The sequence below is a fragment of the Coturnix japonica genome, chromosome 5 (assembly GCF_054131305.1).
Source record: "Coturnix japonica strain WE chromosome 5, WE-NBRP24, whole genome shotgun sequence".
Classification (NCBI taxonomy): Eukaryota; Metazoa; Chordata; class Aves; order Galliformes; family Phasianidae; genus Coturnix; species Coturnix japonica.
Window position 1 is genome coordinate 14,218,264 of NC_140667.1, and position 25,544 is coordinate 14,243,807.

Consider the following 25,544-nt stretch of genomic DNA (forward strand, 5'->3'; position numbering starts at 1 on the left):
GGGCAGCGGGCCCGGCCCAAGCTCCCACCGCATCCGAGGCCGCCGCTCACCTGCTCCGGGCGGCAGCCCCCGCCGAGATGCCGTGCCCCGCTCCGCACAACGCGCTCCCCGCACCCACTCCGAGCTCCCCGCACAGTCAGTGGTCCTAAAAGGGCCGCTCCCGTTGGTCGTTGCGCACACGGCACCCGCCCGCCCATTGGCTCCCGGCCCCGCCGCTCGGAGGGACGAGGACGCCGGGGGTTGGCGGCGGGAGGGAGCCACACCCAGACGGCGGAGGAGCGGGGGGGGGGGTCGGCGGGTGGACGCTGCGCGATGGCGGCGCGGTGCTCACCGTCACTGGAGGCCGCAGCGCTGCGTGTCGCTGAGGGGATGCTATGGCGGCGGAAGCTGCCTGTGTGGAGGCCGCGAGATTAAGCACGGAGATTGGGCAGCGGTGTTAGAACCAGGACAAAGATTTCAGCGCTGCCAGGGCCACGGAAGTGCTGAAGCAGAAGCAGAACCTGCTGAGTGCTTTAGTGAGCCGGCACCTGGGCTGCAAGCGGGCTAGAGAAATGCTGAGCATCACACCTACAAGTGCAGCAGCTGCCCAAGGAGCACATGCCGTGCCTCGTGTAGTGCTGGCAGGCATCACACCTCTGCTAACCATTGCGCAGGGCTTTCCTCACCGTTCCTTACCAAATATCCCTGTGCTGCACAAGGCGGCGTGCCGTTGTGCCATGTCTGTCAGTGTGCCGCTGCTTTCACAACGCATTATTGCACAGATGGACACGCAGAAGAGTTTAAAAAAAATCCAGCATTCAAAAAGTTAGGAAACACCCAATATAAGCTTGCCCAACCAGTATCAGTTCAGATTAGCATCCATACAAACTATTGTATGAGAACTGCTGTAAACACAGACTGGGCTGATGCAACCGCATGTTACTTTTTCAAAACAGTTTCTGCCTGATCTGGGCCATGAGAGTGGGTTGTGTGCTCATGCACAGTGGGCTGTGTGCTCATGCAATCTGAAGCCATTCGGTTTCTTTCTCCTCATTCTTAGACGAGTCTGTCGTGATTGATTTACTCTATAGCAGTAAAAACCTGCTCTGTGTATGAAAACATTCCCCTGTTGGCAGAGGACCCAGGAATCACTTGACTCTGAGCTCTTTACCATAGCTGTTAGTGGGCAACATTTCAAGTGTTCCTTGGAGAACTCTGCTCAATGAAGCCAGTGAGCTGCTCATCTGTCACATAGGAAAACCAGGCAACTGGCACACAGGTCAGAGCTCACGTTTCCCACAGTCCTGTTTGATGTTACTACTATGGCGGCCTTTTTGACTTCAGGGATGAAGCTCTTCCAATTCTAATTCCTCAGTAATCTAAAAGCCTACAGATACAGTTGCACTTTCAGTACAAAACTACTCTTAAGAAACTATATTTTAAAAAGAGAGAAAAAAGAAGGAAAGAAGGAAAGAAGGAAAGAAGGAAAGAAGGAAAGAAAGAAAGAAAGAAAGAAAGAAAGAAAGAAAGAAAGAAAGAAAGAAAGAAAGAAAGAAAGAAAGAAAGAAAGAAAGAAAGAAAGAAAGAAAGAAAGAAAGAAAGAAAAAGAAAGAAAAAGAAAGAAAAAAGAAAGAAAGAAAGAAAGAAAGAAAGAAAGAAAGAAAGAAAGAAAGAAAGAAAGAAAGAAAGAAAGAAAGAAAGAAAGAAAGAAAGAAAGAGAAAGGAAGGAAGAAAGGAAGGAAGGTAATAAAGAAGGGAAAGAAGAGAGAAAAAAGAGAAAGAAAGAGAGAGAGAGAGAAAGAAGGAAAGGAAGGGAGGAAGGGAAGGGAAGGGAAGGGAAGGGAAGGGAAGGGAAGGGAAGGGAAGGGAAGGGAAGGGAAGGGAAGGGAAGGGAAGGGAAGGGAAGGGAAGGGAAGGGAAGGGAAGGGAAGGGAAGGGAAGGGAAGGGAAGGGAAGGGAAGGGAAGGGAAGGGAAGAAGACTGCACTCTTTTAGGCAATATTCAAATTAAAGTATCTCAAATTATTACAGTAGTAAAACGTAAGTAGATGTTTTCAGAAGCTGTTTTGTAAAATGTGACTGTGACACCACCTGGAAATAATGGGGCTAGCATTAGTAGTATTTCAGTGAAGTATTTCAGTGGGGTCTTAGCATTGTTTTTTGTCTTGTGTTGTTTTTTAAAAACATCTAAAAAATAGTGTGACTTTCAAGGTTGTATGGAATAAATACCACATCACCTAAGCATCTTAGTTCATTAATGACATACAATGACAGCTCACTATAAATTGTCATCTGTAACAACAATAATAAAACAAGTTTGGCACCAGAACTTTAAAGCAAATTGGATGGCAGAATAGAGGAAAAGCACAAGTATCAAGGTAGTGCAGTGTGAGTTCACAACGCTGTAGAACTTTTCTAGCATCTCAAAAGCCTCCAAAATGGTGAGGGTATTGTGAGACCTAATTAGGATTTTCTTCCAGACAGTTCTGTGGAAGTCACAATTAATTTATCTCTCCTACATTATTTATGAACAGGAAAACATCATATTGACACAGAATCACGATGCATTTGCATTGAAATACAGCCACATATGGCTGTTTCCAAGAACCTACCAAACTGGTTATACATGGTAGCTATGTGAGTTAGTTATTGCTGAAGAAAAAAAAAAGATCAGGCAACATCAATACAAACATGCTCTAGTTTGGGAATGCTGAGTCAATTACCAGCTTCCACCACCACCAGCCACTCTCCTCACCTCCCCCCAAAACAAAGACACAAACAAAGAACACCACGGGTTTGCATTAGCTTCTATTTCAAAAGGTGTTTTAAAGTATTCAGAACTCTATTATCCAATTAAAAATCAATCAATCAATCAATTTGTATACCAGAGGGTTATAGAAATCTATAGGTAAACAAATACAAGTGCTTGAAAAGCCAGATCTTGGTTTGGTATCTGTGAGAGTATGAAATGAATGTCTACATTCAGTCAGGGGTCAAATGGACAGAGAGACCCTGATCATATCTTTATCTCCATTTAAGTTTCTGACCAACAGCTGTATGTTATTTCACTGACAGGAACTCTTTTAGGGACAATTCATTGCATCTCTCCAATTATAAGCAAGTCCACAAACTGTACAAACTTTGTACCTTTTGCTGCCCTTTACTTTCACACTCCACTCCTCAGACTGGGTTCCCCCATCTCCCTACTTTGTGATCTGAAAAAGGTGCTACTGGCTGAAGGAAGAGAGGGCAAATACCAAATCACTACAAATGGTCGTGCTACAGGAACACTGTTCAGATAGAAAATCTCCGTGCATACCTTCATCATTAAATACCTCAGAACTGTTTTTATGTAAACAGTCAGGTATCTTTATTTCATTAAGGTGTGGATGAATTACAATGTGTTTGGTATTTTTGCATAAAATAAGGAATGTATATATCACAAGTTAACTAATTGTGTGAACGATATGGATACTCAGTTATATTTCTTGATAAATGCAACCCATTTATTAAAGGATTGGTCAACATACATTTTTACTTTCCATGCTTCCAGGTATATGAACACAGGAAACTTCTGTTCAGCAAATTTACACTCTGTACCATTTCATTTGTGCTTGTGCTGATAGGATCCTTACTTTGGGATGTATGTATAGAAGATGTTTACAAACAAACTGTATTTATGACAATATGAGTATTCACAAAGTCCAGCTGCAGATTCATAGGGTAGAATTTGCAAACCTGCTTCTGCATTTTACGTGACATGGGCGATACAATTTTAGAGAAGCTTAAATACTGAGATGATTATGAGGTGTGGAACACTTTAATTCATATAGTTAAAACTATTTGTTTCCTAATCTGAGGTGATATGGTTCTGAGTAAAAAGCCTGACCAAAACTAGTTAAACCAGTTCAGGAAAAGTCCAGGAAATTATATTCAGCTGTGTATTATGACTAGTTAAAGGACTACAATATATCTCTGGATTGAAGACAAAGCAAACTCTGCATGAGTGGAAACTGCTAAAATTTTACTGCCCAAAGACTCAGTGCTGAGTTTGGTCAAGCGCTCTTGTATTTTACTAATCAATCAACTGACTAAGCATATTTATGTATCATTCTGGGTGTTTTTTTTTAAATTTAACCCTGAATGTATTTACACATAATAGGTAGAGGTGTACAAACTGGATGCGTAACTTGAAATATATTGTTTGCAATTGAATTTATTTCTTTAATCTGAATTCCGTGTGTTTCAATTTGTGTTCATTGCCTCCAATTCTGTTGCTGGACATCACTGAGAACAGTCTGGCTCCAACTTCTACACACTGATATTCAGTCTTCTTCGCAACATATACATGTTACTCAAACAGCCCCTGAGCCTTCCTTTCTCCAGGCTGAACAGTTGCAGCTCCTCCCTCAGCCTCTCCTCACATGACAAATGCTTCAGTAACTTCACTATTTAAATGTTCCTTCACTGGAATTGTTCCAGAATGTCTCTTTTCGACTGTGACCCCAAAAGGGTCTCACTTGTGCTAGGCAGAGGGGAAGGACCAAGCTGGCAATGCATTTGCTATTGCATTCCAGGAAGTTTCATAGAATCATATAATCATAGAATGGCCTGGGTCGAAAAGGACCACAATGATCATCCAGTTTCAACCCCCTGCTGTGTGCAGGGTCACCAACCACCAGACCAGGCTGCCCAGAGCCACATCCAGCCTGGCCTTGAATGCCTCCAGGGACGGGGCACCCACAGCCTCTTGGGCAACCTGTTCCAGTGCGTCACCACCCTCTGTGTGAAAAACTTCCTCCTAATATCTAACCTAAATCTCCCCTGTCTCAACTTAAAACCATTCCCCCATGCTGTGAGGGCATGTTGCTGGCTCATGGTCATCCTGCTGTCCACTGAGATCTCCAGTGCCTTTTCTGCAAAGGTACTTCCTACTCGGTTGGTGCCACCTGTACGGATGCATGAAGTTCCCCCTTTCCAAGTGCAGGACTTGGCATTTCGGTTTGTTTAACCTGATAACGTTCACACAAGACCATTTCTGCAGCCTGCTGAGGTGCCTCTGAATGGGAATGCACTTAACTGGTTTATTATCCTCTCCTCCCTATTAAGTATCATCTGCCAAATTGTGCTTTTATAGAAAACCACATTATATATCTATGATATAATTATTCTCACAAATAAAGCTGTCTTGCTTGCATTACTCCTGTTACAAGATTGCTCCAAATTTTCCTTCCTCTGATGGTTAGGAATCTCATCCCCATTTCCAAACATGCCTTCTAAATTCTTATCTTTTCCTGCATGAATACACATATCCTGAACATGCCATACCCCTTGTTTCTTCAAATGTTTACATATTTGTTTTATTTTAAATATATCTTTATCCTAACTAATGCTCATTCTCTGTTGAATTCATAAAGAATAACCGCATTCTACAACAGCATCTGCTTTGATAAGTTAAATAAGTGATTTTAGTCTTCTGTCATGAAAGGAGGTTTCACTTTCCAAGTCATTCTAGTAGCTTTGATCTGTACTTTTTCTGTCCTCATTTCATCTTCCTTTAGCCTACTGACTATAAAAATGTATAGCAATCAAAGCAATGTGTAACTTTGTACTGCTGAGTGGTACTTCTTAGCCTGTACTGGAAATGTTTCTCCTAGGTATTATCCTTCATAGCTGCTTGAAATCACATTTGTATACACATGTACTTCTGTGTAGATTTCTAGCAAACAAACCTCCAGCATTCAACAGACTCATAACAGTCTCAATTCACTGCCTAATACCCAGTACTATTAAATTTCATTCAATCTTCTTTTGCTTCAGTCTTCAGGAGTACTTGAATATTCTAGAAAGGAACACTGATATTGTTCACTTCAGCTATCTTTTTCAGCTTGCTGATTCTATACATTATGAGCTATCTTCCCTTTTTGAACAGAAGATATTAATAAATATACTGTACTATCAAAACGGACCTTACAGAAATTTGACAAGCAACTTTTGCATCCACTTCTGTACTCACTTCTTCTCTATGGGATGCTGTCACATATTTTATAGTTATTAGGTATGACTTCACTTAAAATCAGTTTGTATTGGCATATTTCATTTGCACCAACTTCTTCAAAATTAAAAAATATAAAAATAATAAAAATAAGGGAATAAAGCATCCACTGAAAGACCAGATACACTAAAAATACAGGCCTTGCACAGCCTGGTCTTTTCACAAGGCATTATTCTGTCTTTTAGGCCTAAAGCTCCTCAGCTATCAGCTATGGCTGATTCTTATCTTTTCCTGCATGAATATGCAAAAATTTCATTGCATTTTCATTGCTTCACTTAAAAGCAGAAGTACCCATCCTGAGATCCAAAGTACAAAACTTAATTTCTTTGGAGATATCTTAGAAGGTCTCTTTATTTTGGGGGGTGGAGAAGAAAAAAATAAAAATAAGCCTGATTAAAACAGTTGTTATTTGTAATGGTTACCATGCTGGTGTATTTTAGAATGGCTGATACCTATGAGGGGTGCCATAGATTGAAGTGATGCTTTAACAGTAAGGACAGAGGCCATGTGAGGCTTAGTTTATCATGCTATTTAAGAAGGTGGCTATTTGAATCATTGGACTAAAATGAAATATCTCAGTAAAGAACAGATTTTGGATAGAAAAGACCTGTTGAAAGGTATCAGATTTAAAGATGCGAAAGCTATTGCTCAATTAGGAGTATCAAACTGGCTGAAAAAAAGCTGGAAGATAGGCAGCATAGTTATGAACATAGGATTAGAAGAAGACTAATGAGCTCAGTGTTCTGGTGCCCAGCTATCAGAGGCACTGAGTCAGAAAAGTCCCTCTGTAAAACAATTATGTTCCATTTTTAACATAGATGTACTTTGCTTCTTTTAGTTTTCTTTTAATTGCCCTTTAATTTCCCATCTAAATATATTTATCAATGTGTACCTTTGTTTCTTTGCCAGCATTTGCTTTCTGATTCAACAGTTCCATTTCCACATCAATATACGTGTAGAGAACAATTATATCCCATTTCAGCCTTCATCTCATTGGTCTAGAATAGCCACATATTGTCATCTCCTAAAATATTCTGGGAGACATTCTTCACATATTTTCCAGACTTGATGCATAAATTTACAGGATATTCCAGATGAAGTTTCACTGAGATCTGCAGCCAAAATATTTTCATACCTCTACTGAAAACAGATCTCTTGATGGCAGCTTAGGCTTATAGTTATTTTTCTTATAACTACTTCATGTCAGCAGTTCAGAAAAATTGGGATTTGGTTAATACATTCTGGTTTCCTCTTCCATTATTTAAAACTGTTGATATTCTACCATGTAGCACTGTTATTTCTTCCCATACACAAAACTGCATATTTCTATATAAATGAAATTTCTTCTCATTTGTATTTCTCTAGGCTGTAGGGTCTTTATGTGATAATCCAATGTCGTAATTAACTATCTGTGTTGATGATGAATCTTCACTTTATCTGTGAGTTTCATTAGCATGTAACCACATGTGAACATTACTTGCTGCCATTTTATCTTCTCATTGTATGCTTTGCTTTTCCTCACTTTACCTATTAGTTTTCCATATCTGAATGCTGAAAAGTACTTAATTATTAATTATGTATCACATATTAAGATTTGTTACCTTTTAATTCATGTTCTGTTCCCCCACCTATTTCTGTTTTAGTGACATTCTTCTTACATAGGCTTCATAATTTGTCTTCATGGACTGACTACGCACACCAAAATGTAGTTCACTTAAACAAGGACAGTCACTTATATACCTCTGTAATTACATAAATTACACAAGCTTTTGTCTTTGTTCACAATGATTACTTCATAATTTCTGTTGTTGTTCTGTTATACAGTTTATTGCTATCCTTTATTACAAGCAAAACATCTTCCCTCAAAGGTACTGTCTCCAGAGACCTTTCTTTTTACAGAATCACAGAGTGACCTGGGTTGGAAGGGACCTCAAGGATCATGAAGTTCCAACCCCCTGCCTGGCAGAGCCACCAAGCTTCCATGTTTACTAGATCAGGTTGCCCAGGGCCCCATCCAACCTGGCCTTGAACACCTCCAGGGACAGGGCATCCACAACCTCCCTGGGCAGCTGTTCCAGCACCTCACCACTCTCATAGCAAAGAACTTCCCCCAGACATCCAACCTAAATCTTCCCTCTTTCAACTTAAAACCATTTCCCCTTGTCCTGCTATTATCGGCCCTTTCAAAGCTGCTGGCATAGCATCAGATCAGATCAGATAAGCAATATGCATCCATTCTCTGCAGCTTTGAGTTAATTTGCTACTTATTCCACTAAGCCTCATGCTCTTCACCTTAAAGACATATTCAAAAAGAGCTGTAAGTATTTTAATTGCAATCAGACATGCTAGTTCAGGGAGCTGCTGATGCTGATTGTTGTGGGGAGAAAGATGAAAAGAAATCCTTTACAGTGTATGTCTATGGGATCTGGAACTGGATCTGCAGAGCAATGCTGGAAGGCACATTTGCCTACGATGTGACCATCTGCAATGATGTGTCTCCATAGTGACCATGGTACGGAGGGTGCAGAAATTCAAAAGAGCTGCCAGCTTGGTGTGGTACTACTTTCCCTTAGTGCTCATTGTCATAGCAGCATCTCTGCAGTGCAACCCCAAAGTGTAGTTGTCCTTGGTCATCAAGAACAGTGCCTTTGTTCATTCAGACTTAATAACGCAACAATCTTTTCAAACTTGGCAGCTGTTGTGAGGTTAGCAATCCTCTGGTGCTGCCATGGGGTAATCCTGCTGTGCAAAAGCATGTCCTTTTCCCTTGACATGGATTCACATGGAGTATCATTTTCTTAAGGCTTCAGGTTGTTACTATCTGAATTTTCTGGCAAGCGGAAAGGTAGCTGCTGTCATGGGAAAAGCAGGTAAATAAAGGGTAAAACAAGAAAATTATTCAGTGACGTTCACACCGTATTACTACCTACATATTTATGGGGCAGATGAATATAATGATGGAAAATATGAGATCTCGTCATAGTTGACATTTTCCTCATGAGGGGAGCACTGATCTCTTCCCTCCTGTAACCAGCAGTACGGCCCAAGGGAATGCATGAAGCTGCACCAGGGGAATTTCAGGAAATGGAAAAAGTTCTGCACAGAAAGAGTGGTTTGGCATTGGAACAGGCCTCCCAGGGAACCTGTCACAGCACTGAGCTGCCAGAGCTCAAGGAGTGTTTGGACAATGCTCTCAGGCATAGAGTTTGGTTTTTGGGGTCCTGTGTGCAGTCTGATTGCTGGACTCAACAAGCCGCGTGTGTACCTTTCAACTGTGGATATTCTGATTCTATGAAAATATTTTGATGCCTAGACAACACAGAGGAAAAAATTCCCTCATTCTTGGACCTTCATCTTTGTCTTTTGAGCTTTAAAGATGCTTAAAAAACTCTTGTCCCATTACTCAGTGTGATGAACTCTCCTCTGACCAGCTGAGCTGGAAAAAAAGTTTCAAATATTCCCTTTATTTCAGCTGAGACTGCAGGGGCTCATCTTCTACATAGATCTTAGCAGAACATAGCTGTATCTTTCTGGTTAAATACATAAATAAGTAAAAATCTTTGGCTTAATAGAGCAGGATAAGTGTACAGTTTGTCATTGTAACGTAAAGGTGGTCTACTGCAGCCTAAATGTGTCAGAGTTGCTGTTTTAAATACATATACTTCTGCTCAGGCAGAAAAAGAGAAACCCCATCCTAAGAATAATCAGTCTGACTGTAATTGGCATGAACGCTGCAGGACTTGGCATTCTGAGCTGGGAACTCATCTTGGAGAAATCTAAAGAGTTGCCTGACCTGATTTCAGTTCTCACTCTCCTAATCAGTATCCTCAGTGTAATTTTTGTTTCCATGTTCTGTGGGAGTGCCCTCGTCAGCAGGCTGCAACATCCCCTGTGAGTGAATCTTCAATGATCACCTACTCAATGCTCCACTTCATACAACAAATTATTCACAAGAGAGATGTAGGTGATAGACAAGATAAGCATTAGAAAATCCATCCTCCTATTGAGGATCCTCCTATTGAGAAAAACAGATCCCACTTTCCAATGGAGAGAAGCCACTGTCTGACTTCTGAGTTGTAAATTGCTCTTTATTCTTGGCAGGACTGACTAGCAGGATCAGACTTGAATGCATTGCTTAGATAACCTGGGTTTACAATTAAAAGCTGAAGCAGTCAGACATCTGAAAATCAAATGCCTTTGCAAAGTATTCAGACTGTCTTGGTAAACTCTGAGGCTCAACTGCAGAAGAAATCAAACTGAGCATTTTTCTTCTGTGCAACATGTTAATAGCTGTTTTTATTCCACAGTGGGACAGGATCTCCTATCTTAGACAATAGTCTGGATCCTGACTTTTGGGGTGAAAATGGAGTGAGGTGGGTTTTTTTTTCTTGCTTAATGCAGGACAGGATTTTGCCCAAACCGTTATTGCATAAAATAGTGTTTTATACTGCGAGTTAATTTTATACAACATCAATTTCCTTGAAATCATATTCGCTGCCTTTAGGTTTACTAGTTCCACTAGCTAACACCTTCACCTTCCATGGCATATCATGGGAAGGAAAACTGTAGCACTGGGTCTCACGAATTTTGCCTGAAATGCAGCAACCTCCCTCTCCCCTTATTAGAAAGGATGGTACAATTTCTTAGAGTCCCTTGGTATCAGAAGCTTGGAAAAAATTGCTCGGAAGGGGCTTCATCTCATCCAACCAACTGAAAGCAGAGCCATCTCCAAAGTCTGAATAAATCCAAAATTGAATCTGACTGCTCTGGCTGCAAACTTCACTGCTTCAATTAATCTAATTTCTACTGATTTCAACTCTATGGCTTCTATAAATACCTATGCATGAGAAAGGCTCTGTGGTTGCTTTGGAATTAATGTAGACACACTATGAGCACAGAGCTTGAGTGTTCCATTTTGTTCTTTGCCTTTAGTGTGTAGGTGGTAATCTCTGCTGTACGCCTATGAACAAAGAATCTTGTACAACCACAGCACTGCAGGGCTCTGTAATTTCCAAACCCTAAATTACAGCGCAGGTAAGAGCACTCAGCAGTAATTTAGGGCAAAATACACTAAAGAGATCTTGAAATTAATCCTCAATCCTGGTATTATGAAAGCAGAAAATTCAGAAAAAAAGCAACCTTGAAAAGTAAACCAAACTCTGTCAGGATAGAAGGATGCAGCTCTGGTGATACCAGGCAGAAATGATGGGAGTGGCAGGTAAAGACATTTTAGGCTCCTGATTTCAGATTAAATTTAATGTAATAGCATGAAATGCCTTTGCTAGTCTTTTACATCACTTGTGGAGAAGATGAAGGATGCAGACAATTCTCAAAACACAACAGCACTGATCCAGTGGGTTTTTAAGCAGGATCTGATGCTTGTCAATGAATTAGGAGACTAGTGGTCAGCTACGCTGTTAGCTACAGGCAGATCAGTATCTATTTCTTCCTATCAGAAATGTCATTAAATGGAGCTCTGCCACCAGCTAATGGTGCAGGCAATCTTATGCTCTGCCTGTACTCTTCTCACACTCTTAAGAGGCCTTTTTCCATCCAGGGCCTTACCCAATCAGCTATAGCTGTCTGCCTCGCAGGAGACAGAGCACAAAAAAGCCTAAGCAAATTCGCCTCCCCTACAAAGACAGAAGGAAAGGCCAGGAATCTGGGCTTGTTCAGTCTAGAGAAAAGGTGGCTGCGGGGTGACCTAATTGCAGCCTTTCAGTACCTAACCGGAGCCTACAAATAGGAAGGGAGTCAACTCTTTACAAGGGTAGATAACAGCAAGACAAGGGGAAATGGTTTTAAGTTGAAAGAGGGAAGATTTTGGTTGGATGTCAGGGGGAAGTTCTTTACTAGGAGAGTGGTGAAGTGCTGGAACAGCTGCCCAGAGAGACCGTGGATGCCCCATCCCTGGAAGTGTTCAGGGCTAAGTTGGATGAGGCCCCGGGCAGCCTGGTCCAATATTAAATGGGGAAGTTAGTGGCCCTGCCTGCAGAAGGAGGGCTGGAGCTTCATGATCCTTGAGGACCCTTCCAACCCTGGCCATTCTGTGATTCCTAGCAAGTTAACAGAGAAACATACCCCAGAAGCAAGCTGATAAGACTACTAATGCTATAGTATATTATACATCACAGAGCAACCAACAAAAAGCTGTCTCTCATCTCCCAGCTAATTAGCTTGAGTGCAGTGATACTGCCTAGTTCTGGGGTTAGCACAGCCAGATGGGTTATCTGATATCTCCGTAATCTGGAATAGATACGCATTGTATGACTACGTTTAAGGGACACTAGTCTAACTCCTTTTTATTGCAGTTGCATAAGGTAATTAAGGGTTATATTCCAGAAAGCTTATGTACTGGACAAAGTTGTATGTTCTCTTTAATGTGACATAATCTGGAAAAAATCAGGCATCAACTACGTAGTCATACTGCAACTAAGAAACAACACTAAGCTTTTGCTGCCTTCTGGGCATACAGGAGGTTTGGCTGATCCTCAGTCTTTCAATATACGTCTAGATTAATTGACTGGGATCATGTTTGGACTCACAAATACAGAGGTGAGCTCTAGCTCTATCCTGATTCCACATCAAGGTGTGACATCACTTCTTTCTTCTCTCATGCCTGGGTTTTCAGGGGAATGAAATGAGGCCACTAGCAAGAGGCAAGTGTGTTCCTTAGATTCACATCTATGAGGTCTGTGAACAGGGACTCTGAGGTCCACTGCCATGCACAACTTCTATTTAGAATTCTGAAACAGACTCCATGGCTTTTCTCTCATACTTTGAAATCGTTTTATTCCTACAGAGAAGCTCCTTTCTATTTTTTAAATTTTTTTTATTTTTTTTTAATATTTTCCAGCTTACTGGAATATTTATGAAAATATATTTTCAATTTTCAAGTGTCTAAAAGCTATGAAAATATGTAAGCTGAAAAGGTTCTCTTTCCTTACCTATACCTATGGGATCGTCTTCTTAGTAGGAAAGAACTTACTTTTAGCCCTACCATAACACTAAAGAGGGTTTTTATTACAAGGCTTCAGCTGTTTCAGGCTAAGAAACAGTTGTATTTCAGTTTTAGTTTGGCTTTCACATCTTATACACAACATATGTTTTCACCCATTCTCTTGTTAATCTTCTTTTGGGGCAGCTCAGAGTTATGCCCTCTGTCCCAGACATTACAGTATTTCTTCATAAGCATTCTTTGTTTCCTACCAGTCAAAGGTGCAACTGCTGGTTGTTTTTACCTTAACTTTCAGGCAGACCAGTCCTACCCATAATTAATGCCCACGGCCATGTCCTAATTCTTCAACAAATGTTTTTGGATTTTCAGTTTTGCAAGAATTCATTCTACATCAGGACCCTAATTTCACAAGACTTCTCTACTTATGCTAGCTGAGATAACCCTTTTTGTTAGTACATTAGTACACTACTAGCTAGCTCTGTATACTGCAGTTCTTAGTGAAGTTAAGACTACCAACCCACATACCTTCATTTACCCCAGTTTCTAGAGGAAACATGCCATGCACATTAGCATCCTTTCCTGAGCTGTTGTACTCCGTTTTTCCAGGATGTTACATCATTTACAAGATGTGATCTTCTGTTTGAATTTCATAGTCTCTCAAATACTTCTTTTTAATAAGCGCTGCAAGCCAAATATCGCAGACACTACACTCCTCTAGTTCTTCAAAGACATTTATTGTACCTTGAAGCCTCATCCAGAATCCTTCCTTGCTTATAGATCCACTTCACTTGCAGCTTCTGGACCATTCTTGATTGTGGTTTCCTTTTGACAGGCAATACAGTGCTTCTGAAATTCAGGATCTGTCCTTTTTATTCCCTAGTTAGGCTACTTCTACTGCCTAAACAGTGGGATACTTGTACTGAGTCACAATTTAAAGTTAATAAATTCCAACTAAATGCTGAAGAGCTCCTCTTTCAAACAATAAAATATTCATTTGCTCCCAGTGACAATTTAAAACACACTAAAGAGGCATCTATATTGATCTTCCCATTAGCTAAAGCTCATATTTAAAAAGTGGATCATATTTAATCTGATAGGGTCTTTTTTTTAACTTTGAAAATGATGGCTCGCCTGTGTGAAATGAATATGACAACAGACAATGCTACGTTTTGAAAGTTATCAAGATAATAACCGTTTGATTTGAAAACATTTGATAGTTGTTAAAACACTTCAGATGGCTGCTCATGTTAAATTAAGCAACCTGAAAGTAGAAATTTACCCTAGGAGCCCTTCTAACAGGTGCCCCAACAGCTAACTGGGTATCCAGTCCACTGCACTCCAGTTATTCTGGAGCAGCCCCCACACAAGACACATATAAAGTGAAATCAGGCAGAAATCAAACAGAATCAACTGTTTTACTCTACAGATCCATTCCTACTGTACCACACAACTTGATAATACAAACAAATCTGTAGTCATAGATGTGTTTGTGTTTCTATGTGTATATAATCACACTTGTCATCCCTGCTCATTAAATAGTACTTATAACACTTATGAAATAATGTTTCTTGTTAGTGTGTTGGTTTGCACACCTTGCAAACTTTGCTTTCACTGTGATAGATCAATTTCATTGTGGATACCTTTATAAAGAGGATGGAATATTTCTTTTATGCATCAAGAAAAAAAGAACTTAGGGAAACAGATGTCTTGACTGGACTGTTCTACCACACCCACCATGTAGTCAAGATCTGGCACCTTCTGACTTCTGTCTTTGGGCCAATGAACTGGCTCTTACAAAGAGGGTGGTGACTATGTTGAGAAATAGTGTTTTGTAGTTGAGAATTTGCTCCATCAAACAATGTTATCTGGCTCTTTGTATATGTTGTAGTTTCAATGGAAATAAATAGGAGACTTCATTTTTGGAGCTACGTACCTATTATGATTTACCTATTACCTTTAAATCTATGAACACTTTTGCAGAGATGCTGCAACACTTGAGTTAGTTCTGTTCTGTGTGTGCAAAATTGATGCTGCAATTCCTCTCACAAAAGACATGGGTATTTTTGTTTGTTTGTTTACCTGCCCTAAAGGGTGGGGGATGTTTTTTTGAAAGCTTTTGCTTTTCTCTAGTAAGAAGTGACAGTGCTGGGCACTTTTTTTTTCGGTCCAGAAAGCAGAGAAGTAGCTGGAATGTCAGGGGTTTTTTATAATTCATTTTGATCAATACAATTTATTATGGATAGAAAGTTGTACACCTGATGTAGCTCCCTGCATAAAAGCCTACAGATAATTTCCATGAGCAGAGCAAACTGTACATTACGCGTTATTATTAATGACAAAACTCAATACTAGGAACAATGTATGATGTTATGTGCAAAAAAAGAAAATAGATTGCAATTAAATGGCTGTTCATACTATATTCTGAACACTAGTATTATCTTTCTCAAGAAAATCACGAACCACATTCTTAGAAGAAAGGAATGCCTTTCCATTCATAAAGATGACTCAGAAAATGGTTCTGCGTGTCATAACATATGTTCCTGTAACAGGGTTTATAGGTTTCAGCTCCTTTCACACTGAATAAATCACCTTGTTAACTTAACAGCAGTTAAGTGCAAGAAATTTCAATCATCAGCATCAACCACAAAGCATTCACCTACATAAATGCATATATTTTTGTATGATTTTGTTTTATAAAATTAAGACAAAATGATATAGGATAAACTTGATCATGAAATTTATACATCAATGCATTATGGCCTTATATGAGCAGCTAAATAGATGCAAAGTGTCTTTCTTTATGGTAGTTTAAACTTTTAAGCAATTAATTTGCCTCTGTCCATTTGGTTTGCATGTATGAGCTTCAGACTTGTGCTTTCTTTCCCATTTAGAGAAACAGATTAGAACTATTCTGCTCTAAGATGGGCTCTAAATTAATAATTTTGATGCAGGGTGCATGTGAAGCTGAATATTTCCTAGTGTTATCTCACTCTCATCTCTGCTGTGCCTCCTACCACCTGTTCCCTTGACACACAGTCTACATACTATATTAGAAATCCATGATAGACAGTTAAAACTTCCATGCCATGAAGTCTGTGTGACTCTTTAATGCAGGATAGAAGGACAGAGAAGACAGGAGGAGAGAAAACAATGGGGTAAATAAAACATTAGAGAAGCCATAAAATTGGGTAAACTCCAGTCTGATACACAAGAACAGCTAGGCTACCAGATGCCCTGAGATACTATTCTGAAAAGTGGTTTAGAAGCAAATCTGGGAAGCATCAGGTGAAGAAATGGCATCAGCATTTCACTATTTGCTATTTAAGTAAATCATGTAGAGAAAAACTGGGGAAAGTATTTATGAAAGATAATCAATTAAATTACTGTCATACACAGTGCTGCAACAGACTGGTGTAATGCTAAAGATGTTACTAGTAAAAAATAATCTTTCCAGACAAAGGCTTCTGGAAAATGTTTCCTGGTTAATTATATCTGTAATTCTACAGATAAAACTATGAAAGGAGGAAACACTACAACAGATGTGTACCTTCCGTGTGCATTTTCTTTTTTAATAAGGCAATCAGTGTAACAACTCCTCTGACATTAAAGTCACTAATGGAGCAAATATTAATACAGAAGCATAGACAACCAAATTCTGCGTACAACAGCATCTGGATGAAAAAGATTTCTGTGTGTTGAGGTAAGGAGATATTGAATATACTCATAAGAAGCACTTTTTAATGCAGCACTAACTTTGTTTGGGACTTTACTGGAAATGCTTTCCTATTTTGGTACGTATACATGATTTAGTGCTTTAAGTTATTGCAGGCAGAAAAACGTAGAGCAAGGAAAATCTGTTTTAAAGTGGTTAATGGTAGGTCCTGGAGAGCCAAGATTACTCCTAATACTAGATTTTGCAGGAAAAAATCCAGTATTGGAACCACAGTAAGCGCATATTCTTGAATATTGTCTCTGTGTGCTCTTATTCAGAAGCAGTGTCACACTAAAGAAAAACAGCTAAAGAAAGAAGCTGTTGAGGTCATTCCGGTCATGAAACAATACTTCCTGAAGAATTTTCTATAATTTCTCATGTTGCAATCTTTAAGTTTCAGCTTTCTTTTCTTTTCTAACAGGGCTTAGCACGAATATGTGGAAATATTGACTCTGCCAAAAAAGAATTTGACATCTTGATCTTCATCATGAACAACTGGGTAAACTACTTTACCTTGAACTGGAAGAGCATGTATGAGCAGAGACTTCACCTCAAACAAAGGAAGAAAAGGGATAAAGAATGATATGGTGCAATAAGTTTTACAATAAGTGTGCAACTGGAAAGGGACAAGATGGATCCTATATAGTTGTCATAATACAGGAGAAAGGACAGAAAAACAGAATTTAGGATGAATGTTATTACAAAAACTAGATAAAATTACTCACTTCCTAAGAGTAAAACTTCAGATTTATCAGAAAAACAGCCCTTGTCTCTGGAATCTTCCTTTCCTTTCTTTTTAACTAAAATATTCCTGTGTGTCACAGCTGCCCGTGGCAGAAGAAACAGGAAAAGAACATCACAACCAAGAGAGCCTCTTACTGGTGAACACTACCTCATTTAGAGACATCTGGGAAGGAAAATATGAGAGTAAAAGGAGATGCTGGTTGAAAATGAACACACACACACACAAAAGAATGTACAGCATTTACAAATAATATAAAAACTTGCTTCCTGCACAGAGACAATGTACATTGTCTGAAAATGCTGAATCATGAATCAGTTCTATCTTCTGCTGCAATATTTGTAGCAGTGTGAAGGAAAATGCTGAGCAGAAATATGCTGATACAGACCCACACAAACCACGCAATCAACACTGGAATTCACTGGAAAAAAGTACTGGCTTCACTATAAAATGCCTGAAGTATGACGCCTAGGTCCCACACTAGTTCGCAATACTCACAGACCATATTTGCATAGCCAGTAGTGGTGGAAACCATGAAAACACAATTCCAGCATGACAGCAAGAATGGAATGCCTGGTATTTCTGTGATGATATCTGGTTCTTCTACTTCCCCATGAGAAAAAGGGCTTCTGAAGCGGAAGGCCTTTCACACAAAGTTGCAGCACAATTTTCAAGGTTTTGAGGAAAAGAATTAGTACTTTTGTCTCGTTCTTCAGTTTGTAATGTTGGCTTATTACCTCACTGGATCTAATATTACTTAACTATGAAGATACTGTTTAAATAATGCTTATTATGCAGTTTAATGGTTCATAGAATTTCCACCTTCGTATTAGAATATTATACAGTTTTATCAATACCTTTTCCCAGAATTAAAATTAGTTTCTTAATGCAATCAGTTGGGAATATCAGTTAACTGTAATGAACGTATGGTACAGTGATATGCATTCCACCAAGTTATTTTCTTGCTCATTTGAGAGGATTAATGTTCATTTTGAGAGAATAATAAAAACTGCAATAAGAATGCTCTTAAATGTCAATGAGAGAGCACCATCTAGAGGCAAGTCGTATGCCCTGCACAACTCTAAGAGCACACAACAATGAATTGACAAACTGCTTTTGAATTGAGTTCAAGAATTCTTTGAAAAAGTAATTTCAGATTTCTGTAGATTAAGGAAATTTTCTCCTGTACTGGTTATTGAAAGTGAATAAACTGCTGTGAAATCTCAGGAACTTTAGCAGAGAGTAGGATCAGAAAAATACACTGTCAAAAACAAGTAATCACTAAATGACAGCCATGGCTCATGAATAATCCAATTTTTCTTCTTGTTTTCTGGAAGCATGATTACAGTAATTATGTATGCTGAAAACATATGGTACTTGTATGCCCTTGTCCAAGACAGCTGTTAACACCAAGATTTCATTAAGCACCAGTCCATATTGAAGTACGCCATTAGCATCAACCTGAGTGCATTTAGGTATCACTTCACATTTAATAAAATGTATTTGCTTCCATCATAACCATTTGTGGGGCTGTTTGTTTTTCTGTTTGTTTGTTTGCTTTGTTTGTTTGGGTTTTTTGGTTAAGATCTAATAGGGGATGATGGGAGTTGCTAGGTATTTGTTGGCTTGATAGCTCTCTTGCATAAGCAAGTCAGTTGTAATCCCACTGAAATTGTGGAGCACCTTGCAATTAAACTGAAATTAATTGGAAATAATGCAAGCATCCTCTGTCATAAACTTAGTATTTAGGAAGACTGGATATATTTATGACTCCAAAGAGGATTTTGATTTGTCACTGTGAGACATCTTAGGTAATCTTCCTAAGAAAGAAACACAAAATGATACAATATGTAAAAGAGCATGGAAAATTATGTACACGTGCTTCTGTTTTTCATGATAAGACACTGAGCCTGCTGTCTTCACAATTCTCAGATGCATCCACAAGGTACAGAAATAATTCCAAAGAATGCACTGCTGTCATGGACTCATCCCCTTACAATGTGGTATCATGGAGTATAACTACTTTGTTGTGCAAAAAAAAAAAAAATAAAATAAAAAAAATCACATTTGAATTCAGTTCTGTATTCTAGATCTGCTAGACTCTGTTTTCACAAAGGTGTTCTTGTCTTGGAAGATGTGCGTAACACTCAAATATCATTAAAACACTTGGAATGATCCACATGAAACAGCTGTTAGTTAAAATTTAGTGTTAGTGTAACTATACCAGCTCCTGAAGTAATAACTTCTTCCTTTCAAAATCCTATTCTATGTTCTTTCAGAGTTACATACAATATACATTTAAAAACATACCCAAATTACCAAATTTAAAAAAAAACAAACAAACTAAATTCTTGTACAAGTGTTTGCAATTAACAAATTCATCTATGCCTATCCTGCCCACTGAAAGTGTTATTTTATTCTGGTAGGTTTATCCACACCAGCTGAATTACAGACAGCTCAACCCACACTAGCATTGGTAAGAACATCTTCAGAGAGGTTGTTCTGGGGCCACTATGCTACAGCAAAAATAGTGCCATAAGGCCTTCATTATGCTTGTTACATTAAGTAGCTGGATTATAAGTAGCCTGAGTGCACTCATCCACAATTGCATCTGAATCCTCACCTAGCTCTGCAAACATGCCCTAGATAAAGATTTTATGGCAATAGTCTACTTGATAAAATCTGCCAAGTCCCAGTGATATTACAGCAGTTCTCAATGACTAGGATTCTTTGTTCCAGTTCTCTGTTCAAGAGCCCTTTCAACAGTCCACTACTTGTCCTTTCTGCAGCTCCATTTCCTTATACATTTGTCCATACTTTTTTTTACTACTTTAATTAAGGGTGAATTGCTGTAAGAAACATTTAAAAGTGACCAGAAAAAAACCTTCTAAAAGCTGTAATTACGCTTTTTTGTTTCCTCACAATGGCTAAAGTAATAACAAAAAGCCTTTTTGTTCTCAAGTGAAGGAGTTTTTTTTCTCCTCCTCCCTCTTTCCCACCCCCCACTTGACTTTACCAACCTTGTCAGATCTTGCTCAACTTCTTCCTGGAGATAGGCGTGTTCCCTTTTCTTGGTCATGCACAGTACACACAGGCAGAGGGATGACAAATCTCAAACAGTTACTTCCTTCAGCTGGTTTGCCAGTTGCAGAGTTTAAACAGGAGCTGAAAGAACATTTTAATGAACATTCAGTGAAAAAAAATGTATCAGTAACAAGCCACTTTCTTATCTGGGGTGTCACTCATTTTTTGTCACACGGTTTCCCAGGATAATAAATTTCTTAATTTCACTATTATAGTACTCTTTATACTTTGTACTTTTAGTGCTTCTTACTAAGGGGAATAAAATCTGAGTGGACACGAAATACCTTTTCTTTTAGGTTTATGTTTGGAATTCATGCAGCCTACAAACAGCACCTGCACTGCATCAAACCTAGCATATGTTTAGTACAGATCCATTGGATTTAGCTTCCTGTTAAATTACACGAACCCTCTAAAAACAGAAAACATTTATCTGAACACCCTTTCCACAGAGAAGTGATTTTTTAAAATAATTTCACCTTGAAAGATGGTGGAGGCGCTAAGAATTAGTTTTACAGGACTGGTTTGCAATGCTCTTCCCCTTCTTTGACACAGTACCTGAACTGTCAGAGGCACAGAACTAACTTGTCAGTGTGTCACAAAATGGAGCTGAGGCCACTCCTTCCAAGTCTAACAGAGGACAAAGTTAGTTTTGAAAGCCGGAGGAGAGGGAAGAATTTTCTGGGATTGCATTTTAAACATTCTTGAAGTATAATTACAGGTCTAGTGATATGAGAAACTGAAACAAAACATGTTCTAAGGAGCAGATGATATACCCTGAAGGATATATGTAGGTCTTCCCAAGGAAAACAACATAAAAGATACAGAAGTAAGATAAGGAATTATTGGGACATTTGGTCATGGCTGTTTGCTTGCTTGCTTTAGCACTAGAGGAACTAAACAAGGAAATAACATTAGCATGGATTGATGGTTCTCAATTCTGACACACTGGAACCCATTTTCAAAAAAAATCTTGATTTCATGTTTTAAAATATCTAAGGCTTAATTTCCATGAAACCATGAGATTATTAAGAATAAGGAACAGCTTAATAGATGCTGTCTGTTCTCATAAGAAGATGATATTTGGAGTTACATGACATTGGAGGTGAAGATTGTATTACTATCTTGAAACACATAATTGCTACTGGATGCATAAATTATGGGAATAAATATTACTACATCTACTTGTTATTTATACCTTCTTTATCTCAAATATCTACAAGGTTTGGGGATATAGGCCTGTCTTATGTTGATTTATTCTGTCCACAGAGTGAATGCTCTGCAGCTGATTACAAATGTTTGTATTCCTGACTCACGAAGCTCAGTATTTGTAAGAGAGACATCTAGCTGGGAGAAGGAGTGACAGGTAAGGTGGTAACATCCCAAAGCATTCTTTCTGAACTTGTCAGAATTCATCTCTCAGCTTTTAAAATGACAGAAATCAGCTACACCACAGACTAGATTCAACCTTTTTATAGCTAGAAATATACTAACTTCATCAGAACTACTTCAGTATTAACTTGGCCCCATTACTCTTTGTTAATACAGGAGCGGCCATGAGAGAGTTCTGTCATACTCAGTACTGTTTGCTTAGTGAATTGTTCAGATACTTTCCTCTAGAGATATTTTATCTCTTTTCCTCTCACACACATCAAAGACTTGGTTCGCAGTTCTATTAGTGAGGCATCACATACTTTTGGTTTCAGCAGCAAGACCAATCACGTTCACTGTACTTTTGCTGATAATTCAGTCATGCTATTTTTTAAGTCAGCTTTCTCCTCCTCTCCGCGAGAGGGCAGGTTTGCTAACAGAATACTTAACGCAGCGCCGTGCCCACACCGACAGCTTCAATAGATGCAGCTCTAGCAAAGAAGGCAAGTCTTCCCCGAGCGTACCTTTTTTCTCCCCTCATTTCCTCAGCAAGTAAATCGCTGTGGTTGTTGGTGCAGAGCTCTCTGAGGAAACTTACACAAGGCTCAGTGCTTGAGAAACAGTACAATTAATATTATAATAAAACAACCCTGACAGTGTATTTACAAGGGTCACTTAAGAAAATCCAGTCCACCTAATTTATATTGAAGGAGACCACAGCCACTGAACTCTTGAAATTGTTGTCAGAGCTCTCCTGACAACAGAAAACAGGAGCATCAAATGTGTTACAGTCTGTGAGCATACACCGGATAACCAGAAAAAAGTTACCACAGTGCTGCTCCCACTTGATGTGCGATTTAGACAGCACGATAAGTTCAAATGACACCTCCTCCCACGTCATGTTTTGTATCTTTGGTTTGTTTTTTTCATGGTTCTAAGCGATACATCCCAAGAAATCAATTGGCTGTAGAGATGTAATGATAACACGAAGCAAGGAAAATGCAGGCTTGGCAAAGAATGTTCTTAGTGATACATCCATCTCAGCAGATCTAGCCTTGATTACAAATATTCATGACTAATGGTATAGCTTTCATTACAGTGAAGTACTTGCTGTTGAGATTCTGCAAATACATCAAATTATTCAAAGCTTTTCAATTTGAAAGCTTTGCCAGTTCTTGCTGATCTCCCCCCCCCAACAGATGATAATGATTTTCTATGAAATTTGTCAAAGCCAACTTGCACACAAAGGAAGGCATAATAAAGATACCAAATGAGGTCAAACACACCGATTAAAAAACATTCAGACACACAGGTACTCTTTCACATAAATGCTTTTACACTACCTAGATTATTTTCCTTTGATGGAAACAGAAAGTGAGGGGACAAAATCCCTAAGGGAATTTAATGCTCAAGAGGATGACAGCTCTTGACATGTGATATTCTTAGGAATACAGGAATTAATAAATCGGGTCATATTCAAAGTTCATTTTGTCTTCTCTGTCTACTACTTTGTTAACTTTAGATAATCCTGAAGGAGAACAGAGGCTCAAAGACCTGTGGATAACGGTCAACAGGAGGTCAATTACAAGTGAAATTTCTCAGAGGTCTACTTACAGCTCTGCCTTGTTTTGTAACTTCACAAGTGATCTAAAAGATCACACAAAATGTGCAGTTCTGCAAGCGTATCAGTGACACCAACCTGGGGAGTTCAGCCAATAACTCAAAGGCAGCCTTGCCAATAAGGAGAAACTAAAATTAGGAGAGTGAGTGCACAGGAACCTCACAAAACTCAGCAACGATAAACATGAAGCCCTGTGCTTGAGATTGAACAATCCCCTGCACTGACTGTCTAGAGAGCAATAGTGCTGAAAAATCTCAGGGTCCAGATAGCCAGTGAGCTAAATGATTCATCATGAGCTTTCATTGCAGCTATAGCCTAACTGAATACCATATGATATCAACAGCAGCTTAGGCAGCAGACAAAGAAGTGATTATCCTGTTACTCAACACATGCTAACTAGAGTGCACCAGGGATACTGTGTCCAGTTTTTGAGCCCAGAGTACAAGAATGATGTTCAAGTTGATACAATCCAATGGAGGACCACAATGTGGTTCATTGGCTTAGTTGGCTTACCGTTCGATGAGATGCTGAGGGAACTGAGTTTGTTCAACTTGGAAAAGCTCTAGAAGGGCCCAATAACAGCCTCTGTGTACCTAAGATGAAGATACCAAAAGGAGAAAGCCAGGCTTTCAACCACAGTTCAGTTTCTCTGAACTGTGAGAGAATGAGAAATAATGGCCATAAATAAAAAAAAAAAGGTGAAATTCTGACTAGGTATAAGGAAAAAATGTTTATTCTTAACAGTAATTCAACTCAGAAGTAGGATATCAAGAGAGTGCCTGTAATCTTAGTGAATGAAGATTTTTGAGACACAACTGGATAAACCCTGAGCAACCTGGTCTGAACTCACTGTTGACAACGCTTTGGGCAGGTGGTTGGACTGCAAGACCCAGGAATGACACCAAAACAAAACTAGTCAAAAACCTTTTCCAAGAATGCTACATGGACAGTATTCAGAACATTAAGGAATTTGAAAAGCCCTTTATAGTGATTTTTGGTCTGTGCTCAAAAATGGTAAAGGTATTCCTTAGGCAATGCAAAATACTGATGTGATAGAATGCAGCCATGCAGGCTGAGGGACACCTGTGTTTTACTGTCTCAGAAGGACTAGTGAACAAGTAAATGCCTGCAACAAAGTACTTAACATAGTTGTGCAGTGAGATAATACAGAAAAGTATTTTATGACATAGAGGTGGGATTGGCAGCAGCAGTAACAGCTGTCAACAGGAAGCTTCCCAGAAATCCCAAAAATTACAGCCATTCAACTCAGTATTTGTATTTTTGTGAAAAACTTCCATTTTATGCTTCAACAGAATAGAGCGATAAATTAAGCAGAACAGTCCGTATTCCTATTCTTTCAGAAATATGCTCGGTAACATACCATATGACTGATAATAAATTAGGAATAAAAACCCAGGAGAGACCCACAACAGAGATGGATAGTCATGACAGTTGATAGAGAATAAGGATGTCTGGAGAGAACATAAATAGACTGAAAACCTAATAAAAACCAAGAAATATAACAAAAACGCCTTGCAGATTTTGGGTAATACCTCTATGATGAATACAGCATACCCTGCCATGAGAGCACTCCCTTCTGGAAGGACACTACTCCTCTAAGTATATCCTTGATGAGATGAGGTCATATTTGAGCACACATCTTCAGATCTGCTCATTCCAATACAGTATCCTCTCTTTACATTATTAGGCAGTAGGCCACTGTAGCAATGGAGTGCATTACTGCTCAGCTTGAGGTGGTAATTGTACATAAAATTGCACACATTATAGACTGCTGCGGTATTCTGCTTGCAAATCTTTTCTTGATACAAGTTCATTATAGAAAACCCTTTGAATTTTGGATAGTTAGGATTTGATCCAAGGATGACATTTCCACTTGCAATACACTAAATGACCAGACTAGTACACAGTTCCACTTTTTAGAGCACCAGAGGGTGATCTTCCCTAATGTACTTCCTAATTAATACTGTTTTTCAGAGAAAGAAATATCTAGGTTCTATTATAAAAT

General features: G+C 39.1%; 1 protein-coding gene across 4 annotated transcripts in view; it reads right to left on the bottom strand.

Moving 5' to 3' along the window:
• The window catches only part of FAR1 (fatty acyl-CoA reductase 1), a 69,593-nt gene that overhangs the window by 29,085 nt on the left and 14,964 nt on the right, over positions 1–25,544 (bottom strand). For 2 of the 4 annotated variants that reach the window (XM_085550107.1, XM_015863939.3), the window contains exon 2: positions 20,466–20,610. The gene's annotated coding sequence lies outside the window, so the exon portion shown is untranslated. Of the gene's footprint in view, positions 1–50; positions 142–20,465; positions 20,611–25,544 lie in introns of those variants that run through there. The other 2 variants (XM_015863938.3, XM_085550110.1) reach the window with 1 other exon arrangement.